Raw genomic sequence first — 10,893 nt, forward strand, 5'->3', positions numbered from 1 at the left:
TAAAAAAAATAACGATATAAAGTCTTTAAATTAAAAATTAATAATTTAAAATTTTAAATGTATGTACAAAACCAATACAAATAACCATATTCATATTATTCCACTTATAAACTTTGGCTATTTTTAACTCAAAGAATATTTGTATTTTATTTGGTTTATTAAATCAAAAAATTAAGAAAGAAAGAGAAGTGAATGAATTAATGTTTTTCACCAAAAATAAAAATCATAGTAAATTTTTATTGTAAAATTAAGAGCAATTCATTTATAAAAAGTTATTATTATGTTTGTATAAATAATAATGTGTTTTAAAATTAAAAATTAAATTTTAATTTAATTTATGCACTTTAAAATTTTTATTTTGTTAGTGTAATAAAAAATTTAAGCCATGCCCAACTCCAAAATCCTAAATTCCAAATTTTAAACTTCAAACTCCAACTCCAAAACCCTAGACCCTAGATCTTAAATCCCAAATCATAAACTCCTAAATTCCAAAAGTCTACATCCTAAACCCTAAACTCTCATAATTAGTGTAACACCCTAACTTTTAGCACCTCATGATCGTACTAAAAGTCCGAGTGCTACTTACCTCTAACCCTCTTTATTTTATACTATCTTTATTTAATAACGAGCCTTTACGAATAAGAACCGGAATCTTGATCAGGAAAACGAAAAGTCTTCACTTTAAATCTCTTAATCATAATTAATATATATATATATATATATATATTCACATAGCAATATATACATAAACTTATTCCAAGATCCTCAAATACAAGTCTTATCCCTTTGAAATTTTCCAGAACAATGAATAATGAGAGAAAAATAAAATCTATGATTAAACCCGAATCCAGAAAATACGAATACATGTATATAAAACTCTGTGGATTAGTCACGGATCCTTGCCAAGGGATTCCTGAACCTGTCGCTGAAATAGAAGATCTGTAGGGGGTGAGAACGTTGTCCTCGCATATTCTCAGTAGAAAAGGTGAATGCCATAAAAGTAATGAACGAAATGCGAATAATTGACTTTACTCAATAAAATTGTTCTTTTATCAAGCCTTTGAAAATACTTTTTAATTTTACTTTAAACAATTATTTGCTTTCTTTAAAATCTCTGAACTCAAAACAAAACTCACTTACAACATTAATTCTTAATTACTTCAATACATAATACTAATAGTACCAGAGACCCAATTGAACACATAAGCAAGGCAGAATAAGACAACCAGCACAATCACAGAGAAAATACAACAAGCAAGACACAACCAAATGCAAATATGCAAACAATATGATGCATGTTAGTGCAAAATTTACAACCACAAACTAACCGGCAAGTGCACCGGGTCGTACCAAATAATACCTCAGGTGAGTGAGGGTCGATCACACGAGGATTGATGGATTAAGCAACAATGGTTAAGTGATTTACTTAGTTAAACAAGCAGAAAATAGTGTTTGAGAGTTCAAAAGCATTAAACAGTAAATTCAGATTTCAAAGATAGGCAAGTAAATAAGTTGAGAATAAAATATGGAGAAAACAGTTAAGGCTTCAGAGTTATCTATTTTTCGGATTGACTTTTCTTATTAATTTATTTTAATCATGCAAGATTTAATTCATGGCAAACTATATGTGACTAGACCCTAATTCCTTAGACCTTCCTAGTCTCCTCTAACTTTCATCAACCGCCAATTCCTTGGTCAATTAATTCCAATTAGGGGGTGAAGCTTAATTCTAGTTATTATGCCACAAAAATCCTAATTATCCAAATATAAGAGGATTATAAGTCACGTATCCCGTTAAGTCCAGATAATTAGAATTTAGGAGAAATTGTTTTCAAGATGTTGTTCAAGTAAAGAGCTTTTCCAAGTTATACAAGAACTCAATTAGAAAGAGGGTCATACTTCTGTTCCACCCAAATTCATAAGACAAAGAACGAAAACAATTCTTGAATTATAAATCAGGACATGAATTAAAATATAAAAACAATAGAATCAATCCATACAATAGACAGAGCTCCTAACTTTAACAATGGAGGTTTAGTTGCTCATGGTTCAGAGAGAAAATAAGGATTGTAAATTGGGATGAGATGGAATGAAAAGTTAACTAATTGGAATAATGTTGGGATCCCTCGGAAGGGAAGTTCCTTTTTTCTTTTATATCTAATCCTAATTAATTTAAAATATATTCTCTCAAACTAAAATAATATCTTTTCCTATTTTAAATTAAAAATACAGTTTTAAATCAGAATTAATAAATCAGTGTTTTTAGCGTTTTTTGCATGTGGTGCATGTCACGCGTACGTGTCAAGTACGCGCATGCGTCGCTGAGCAAATCTCCAAATCACGCGCATGCGTCAGGTACGCGCACGCGTCACAGTGCAAATCTTCAAATCACGCGCACACGTCAGGTACGCGCACGCGTCGCTCCTCGCTGTCATCTCCTTTAATTCTTTTGTTGCAGAAACTCCATCAAATCTAGCCGAATGCTACCTAAAATAAACAAAATTACACAAGACTCAAAGTAGCATCCATAGTGGCTAAAAGATAATTAATTCCTAATTAAACTCAATAATTTAAATGAAAATTCACTAGGAAAAGATAGGAAAGATGCTCACGCATCACATGTCTGTCCTAAGCAGGCCATGAGCTCACGCGTCGGTTGTTTACCCACAACCCGACGTTACTCAGGACGAACCCCCGAATATGGTTTCTTTACCGTGTCAATCATGCACAATTATCATCATGGGTAGAAACAGGCTATCAGTTAGGCGAACATTCCCGCATTAGCAATCTCAAGCTATCAGTTAGGCGGGCCCTTTCGCATTAGCAATTTGGCACAAGGCCCATTCAATATACAATATGCTATCAGTTAGGTGGACATTCTCGCATTAGCAATCTTAGGCTATTAGTCAGGCGGGCACTTCCTTATTAGCACTTTTCATGATTCATTATCCGTTTCAGTTATCTCTTTCTTACATGGCTTCTCATTTTCTTCTTCTGTATTATGCTTCCACATCACCAATTACATACACACACATCCGCATCACCTAATTATTAAACGTACCTTTCCATCACCGCTTAACTATACATACCTCTGCATCCCATATTATTCATTCACCTATCATAACGTCAAAATGTTTAGTTTCTAGGCAGCTAAACTTCTTTAACATTAAATAAAAATTTCTTTTCTTAATAAACCGAACTCAAATTATCACTTAAAACAAAAACCTTTTCTCAGTAGGGTAAACTTAAAATACAACACTTTTCTTGATAAACTGAAAGCCAAGTGAGTCTTAAATCAAATTTTCTTTCGAATAATGCTTTAAGCAAAGTCTCGAAGTTTTATAAAAATTTCTGCAGCATTCTTTCTATAATTCAGGTTTTGCCGCCCTTCAAGGGTCCCAACTAAATCATTTCTCATCCTTTTCAAATATCAAATAATTTTCAATAATTAAAACGTTTTCTTTGAAGATAAGCCACTTTCCCATTTTAATATAATTCAGCTCCCTTTTGGTTCTTTTGCTATTGAATCAAACTAATAATTACTAATACATGTAATACCCGATCTAACCAAAAATTAATTAAATAATAAGTTAAATAGGAGCGAATATGGTTAGAAGATTTGGCAATTGGAATTTGATAATTTAAATATGATATTTGGATTCAGTGAATTTTTCCGAGTCGAAAAACATAGTTTTCTGCGTAAAAGCGCGTAGTGAAATTTTGACCGGCAGTACCGGCTGAGATCTGTCTGGTACTACAGCTGAGAAAATTGATTATGAGTAAATAAGATTTAGAAATGAGGAATTATAATTAGGGAAGGTAGAAATATTTAAAGTTCAACTTAGAGCGCTAATCTTAAAGGTTTTGGCCCAAAGTTGGGCCAACGGACAAAAATAAGTGAACCGCGCCTAAGTGGGCCCAAGACCCAACATATATATACATTAGTTATGAGCATTTCAGCTCATTTTACCCTAAAAAGAAGGGTTGGGGCGCTGAAATTGAGAAGAGAGAAGAGAAGAGAGAAAACCTAACTCCCTTTGATCTTCAAACCACCATAACTTGAGCTACGGAGCTCCGATTGACGAGCCGTTTGCGGCCACGCGTCGCTCTTCTCATCCTCTACAATTCTATCTAAGTTTTGTGGTGATTATTCCATTCATCTCTGCCCAGTTTTCTAAATTCTCGACTGTTACATGTTTTTGGGTAGTTAGTGTTGAAATCTTGTGATTTTGGGTGTTTAGGGATACTCTAACATGGATTCTAAGCGGGTTCTATCCCTACTTCATATGGGCTGAGGTAAGAAGTGCTCAAACCCTTGTGATTTGTCATTTTTATGAGCCCTAGGTTGATGTATGTATGCGATATTGGTTATGTTAGTGTATTTGGTGATGTTGGTGCACAATTGGGAGATTGGTATTGCTTGAGGAGCTTTGGTGAGGCTTGGAGCTAAGGTTGGTGAAGACTTCCAAAGAAGAGGCTCAATTGGTTTGGCTACAAGAGGTACGGTTTAAGTTTCATTTAAGTACCGTGTGTTGTGATGAGAATTCCTAGGCTAGATGCCCTTAGGATTAAGTTTGGATTGTGTAAATGGTTGGTGCTAATATGCATAGTTGGTATGTAATGTGAATTAATAATTGGGTTGAAATTGTGTGGCCTTGTATGCTTGGTGTATTGAGAATTTGATGTACTGGGTAATGAGTATTGATTTGTGGTTTATGCACTTAAATTGTGAATATTGGGCCAAAGGCCGTGAATTTTGGGCCGGAGGCCAGAAAGAGGTAAGAAAGGTAAGTCGATGTATGCATTGTATGATGGCACAAGTGATTGGATGAATTTCAGATAATGAATATATGAATGATTAGGTTGGTTATTGAATAATAAGGTTTGAGGAGTTGAAGTGTGGAATTTGGTAATTTTGGATGAAATTATGTAGATGAGGTATGTTTGGTTTGGTTGAGATATATTATGTGATCATATATGTGATTATGATTATTGATGCCTTGATGGTATGATTATGCATTAGAGATATGTATGTTGTGATATATGCTTGAGGAATGATTAAGGTTGATTTGTGGATGAAACCACGTGATAGTGAGTATGATATTGATTATGTATAATGATGGTTGATTGGAAATGGTATTATTGGATATTGGGATGAGGAAGGATGTATGACATGATATTATGTTTGTCCTTTAGCCATTTGATTGAGAAGTGTTAAAATGGTTGGATGTGGTTTTTGGAAATTTTGGTAAAGTGTCAATGTGTGAGTTGATGATGGTTTGATGTTGATTTTGGTACATTTTGATTGATTTCAAAAAGGGTTGAAATTGGCATGTTTTGGTTGATTTTGAAAATAGTTGAAAATGGCTTGTTTTGAAAATGGCACCTTGTGGTTTTGTATGAAAACATAGTTTTTGGGCATATTTTGATGGGACATAACTTGGACTACGGATCTTTGTTTTGTACCAAATTTGTTTAGAAATGAAATTGGATCCGGGATGTCAATGCCGTTCGAAGAACGGGTGAAAAACAATTTAAAATGAGAGAGTTATGTCCGTCGGAAGATTGGGGGTTGAATCTGTAAATTCTGCAGCTTTTAACTTAGAAAATTTTTAGCAGAACGACCCTCCGCGCGTAGGCGCACTTGGCGTGTACGCGCCGTTCTTCAAGAAAGCACCATCCACGCGTGTGCTTGGTGTGTGCGGGCGCGTCGATGCGCTGCACCAAATGCCCAGCCATTTTCCCGAGAGTTGTGCCAGTTTTGTGCCTGGGGCACAAAGGTATCCGCGCGTACGCATGGTTGACGCGTGTGCGTCGTTTGGCTATTTTGCAACCCGCATGTCCGCATGTATGACGCTTGCGCGTCGATGAGTTTTGTGGCCATCCATGCGTGCGCGTGGAGTGCGCGTACGCGTGGCCCTGTTTTCATGCCAAAGTTGATTTTTGAGTTTTTAAAGCCAAATCTCATACTTCTAAGCCTCCGATCTCACCCCTTATGTATTAAATCATTATGATATGTGGTGCACGAATTGTGAATCACACTTTTCACAACTCGTACCACTAACCATCAAGTGCACTGGGTCGTCCAAGTAATACCTTACGTGAGTAAGGGTCGAATCCCACGGAGATTGTTAGTTTGAAGCAATCTATAGTTATCTTGCAATTCTTATTCAGGAAGTCAATTGTATTTATTGGTTGAATTGCGAATAAACAAGAGAGCATGGGTTAAAGGTTACTTGTTATGCAGTAATGGAAAATATGTTGGAGTTTTGGAGATGCTTTGTCTTCTGAATCTCTGCTTTCCTTTGTCCTCTGATTCACGCACGCACGTCCTTCTATGGCAAGCTGTGTGTTGGGACATCACCATTGTCAATGGTTACATCCCCTTCTCTTGTGAAAATGGTCCAAATGCTCTGTCACAGCACGGCTAATCATCTGAGGTTCCCGATCATGCTGGAATAGGATTTACCCTCCTTTTGCGTCTGTCACTACACCCAGCACTCGCGACTTTGAAGCTCGTCACAGTCATTCAATTCCTGAATCCTACTCGGAATACCACGGACAAGGTTTAGACTTTCCGGATTCTCATGAATACCGCCATCAATCTAGCTTATACCACGGAGATTCTGATTAAGAAATCTAAGAGATATTCATTCAATCTGATGTAGAACGGAGGTGATTGTCAGACACATGTTCGTGGATTGAGAAAGGTGATGAGTGTCACTGATCATCACCTTCTCCATAGTTAGGTGCGAATGGATATCTTAGATAGGAACACGCATGTTTGAATAGAAAACAGAAATACTTGCATTAATTCATTGAGACACAGCAGAGCTCCTCACCCCCAACAATGGAGTTTAGAGACTCATGCCGTCAAAGAGTACAAAGTTCAGATCTGAAATGTCATGAGATACAAAATAAGTCTCTAAAAGTTATTTAAATACTAAACTAGTAGCCTAGGTTTACAAAGAATGAGTAAACTATGATGGGTGATGCAGAGATCCACTTCTGGGGCCCACTTGGTGTGTGCTGGGGCTGAGACTTAAGTAATTCACGTGCATAAGGCTGTTTTGGGCGTTCAACGCCAAGTTTGGATCCATTTCTGGCGTTGAACTCCAACTTTTAATCCTTTTCTGGCGCTGGACGCCAGAATTGGGCAGAGAACTGGCGTTGAACGCCAGTTTACGTCATCTATCCTTGAGCAAAGTATGGACTATTATATATTTCTGGAAAGCCCTGGATGTATACTTTCCAACACAATTGGAAGCGTGCCATTTTGAGTTCTGTAGCTCCACAAAATCCACTTTGAGTGCAGGGAGGTCAGAATCCAACAGCATCAGCAGTCCTTTTTCAGCCTGAATTGGATTTTTGCTCAGCTCCCTCAATTTCAGCCAGAAAAATACCTGAAATTATAGAAAAACACACAACTTATAGTAAAGTCCAGAAATATGAATTTTTCCTAAAAACTAATGGAAATAAACTAAAAACTAACTAGAATATACTAGAAACTATATGAAATTAACCCCAAAAAGCGTATAAAATATCCGCTCATCACAACACCAAACTTAAACTGTTGCTTGTCCTCAAGCAACTAGACAAATAAAATAGAAGACTAATAGGTTTAGAAGCAATAATATCTCAGAGTTTTTGAGTGAAGCTCAGATTCTAATTAGATGAGCGAGACTAGTAGCTTTTTGCTTCCGAACAGTTTTGGCATCTCACTTTATCCATTGAAGCTCAGAGTTATTGGCATCTATAGGAACTTAGAATTCAGATAGTGTTATTGATTCTCCTATTTCAGTATGATGATTCTTGAACACAGCTATTTCATGAGTCTTGGCCGTGGCCCTAAGCACTTTGTTTTCCAGTATTACCACCGGATACATAAATGCCACAGACACATAATTGGGTGAACCTTTTAGATTGTGACTCAGCTTTGCTAAAGTCCCCAATTAGAGGTGTCCAGAGTTCTTAAGCACACTCTTCTTTCTGCTTTGGACCTTGACTTTAAAGAGCCAACATATTTAACAGTCTTAAACAACAAATTCAAAAGACATATGCGCTGTTCAAGCATTCATTCAGAAGACAGAAAGTATTGCCACCACATGTAACTAATTAGAATTTCTCTTATTAAAACTCGAAATTTTATTGCCTCTTATTCAAAAGATCTACTATTTTATTCATGTTTGATGATGATGAGAAAAATAAACTATGGCTTAATTGGAGATAAAATCAAAATAGATACTAATTACTACTATATGACTCCTAAGGTAAACTTCTATAATGACACTATCACAGAGTTAAAGCAGAAATTGGAATTTAACAACCTTTATTCTGGGAAGTGGATATTCCTCTGATCTGTGGGGTGCTTGGTCCTTCAAGAGATAACTTCTGGCGCTTCAATTCCCTTAAGTCATGCTTTTGCTCCTCTTGTTATTTAAATATATAGGTAAGAATTTGACTGTGTTCCTTTTGTTCTTTTATTATTTGTTCCATAGCTTCCCGTATCTTGGTAACAGACGTCTCAAGATACTCCCAGTATTCAGATTGAGGGATTTTTGGGAGAAGTTCCTGTGTTTTCTTCTTGGTGGGATCATCCTGTGCTTGTTGTTTTTCCATTGATACTTTGGTGATTGGTTTCTCAACTGAGATATACTCAGTTATTCCCATCCTTACTCCAGCGTCCTTGCAGAGCAGAGAAATCACGCTTGGATAAGCCAACCTGGCTTCTTTAGAATTTTTGTTAGCAATTTTGTAGAGTTCAGCTGAGATTAGCTGATGAACTTCCACTTCTTTTCCCATCATGATGCAATGGATCATCACTGCTCTTTTAACAGTGGCTTCAGAACGGTTGCTAGTGGGCAACAGAGAAAGCCCAATGAAGTCCAGCCATCCTCTGGCGACTGGTTTGAGATCTTCTCTCTTGAGTTGATTTGGGACACCCTTTGTGTTGGTGGTCCACCTGGCTCCAGGGATACATATGTCCTCTAGAATCTTATCCAGGCCCTTGTTTGTTCTCATCATTCTCCTGTTTAAGGAGTCTGGATCATCTTTCAGCTGAGGTAGCTTTAAGATCTCCCTGATCCTATCAGGGTGGGTATGAACAATCTTTCCTCTGACCACGGTCCGATAGTCATAGAAAGCAGTCCCAGATAGTTTCTGCTTGTCAGTTTGCCACATATTAGCATAGAACTCCTGAACCATGTTCCTCCCTACTTTCGTTTCAGGATTAGCTAGGACTTCCCAGTTCCTGATTCGAATTTGCTCCTGGATCTCCGGATATTCATCTTCTTTCAGATCGAATCTAACTTCCGGGATCACTGATCTTAGACCCATTATTTTGTTATAATGGTCTGAATGTTCTTTAGATAAGAACTTCCCTTGATTCCAAAGTGGTTTTGGAACGCTCTCTTTCTTGCCTCTTGGAGTGGGTTGTTTTTCTTTAGGAGCCATGATCTTAGTGATCGCAGATAAACACACCAAACTTAGAGGTTTGCTTGTCCTCAAGCAAAAGAAAAGAAAGGAGAGCGATAGAAGGAGAGCTAGGTGCAATTGTTGATGGAAGGGGGGGCGAACCCAAATTTAAAGGGAGGGAGGGTGGGTTTTCGAAAAAAGAGAAAAAGATATGATAAAAAAGATTGATTTGGAAAAGATAAGATAGAAGATATGATAAGAGAGGATATAGTTTAAAATTGAAAAGATATGAAAGATTTTTGAAAAAGATAGATCTAGATTTTGAAAAAGATAAAGTGGAGATTTTGAAAAATATATTGATGAGTTGAAAAGATAGATTTGTTTTTAAAAAGATTTGAAAAGAGTTGGATTGAATTTGCAAAGAGGGTTTGTGCTTATGGATTAAGATATATTTGATATTTTTAAAGTAGGATTTTTAGAGATTGGGGATTTTAGAAATCAGGGTTCTTAACATGTTTATGTAAAAAAAAATCATGCATTGAAACATAAAATTTAAAATTAGAATGAAAAATATGTAGAAAAACGAATTTGGCTCCTCCCTACCATCCTGGCGTTTGAACGCCCAAACACTGCCTGTTTTGGGCGTTCAACGCCCAAATGCTGCTCTCCTGGGCATTCAACGCCTAATTGTTGCCCTTTTCTGGCGTTGAACGCCAGAAAGCTATCCTTTATTGGCATTCAGCGCCCACTGGATGCCCCTTTTGGGCGCTGAATGCCCAAAATGGGCCTTCACTGGCGTTTTCTTGCCAGTGAGCTCCCTTTCTCTGTTTTGTGTGTAGATTCCTTCTGTAACCCTGTGAATTTATGAAAATGATGATTTACCTTAGTATCAATGAACTCTATACAAAAAAATAAAAATAAAAATAGAAATAGGGCAAAATGCTTAGAGGATTGATGCCCCATGGCTGGGTTGCCTCCCAGCAAGCGCTTCTTTATTGTCTTTAGCTGGACCTTGCTGAGCTTTTAGTCTAGCTTCAGCCTTGAGCATTCTTGCTCAACGTTGCCTTCAAGATAGTGCTTGATTCTCTGTCCATTGACAATGAACCTCTTATCAGAATCAATATCTTGAAGCTCCACATAACCATATGGTGATACACTTGTAATCACGTATGGTCCCCTCCACCGGGATTTCAATTTCCCGGGGAATAGCCTGAGTCTAGAGTTAAACAGCAGAACCTTCTGTCCTGGTTCAAAGATTCTAGATGACAGCTTTCTGTCATGCCACTTTTTTTTATTTCTCTTTAAAAAGCTTAGCATTTTCGAAAGCTATGAATCTGAATTCCTCTAGCTCATTTAACTGGAGCAATCTTTTTTCTCCTGCTAACTTGGCATCAAAGTTTAGGAATCTGGTTGCCTAGTAGGATTTATGTTCCAGTTCCACGGGCAGGTGACATGCCTTACCATACACAAGTTGGTATG

This window comes from Arachis ipaensis, chromosome B09 (assembly GCF_000816755.2).
Source record: "Arachis ipaensis cultivar K30076 chromosome B09, Araip1.1, whole genome shotgun sequence".
Taxonomy (NCBI): Eukaryota; Viridiplantae; Streptophyta; class Magnoliopsida; order Fabales; family Fabaceae; genus Arachis; species Arachis ipaensis.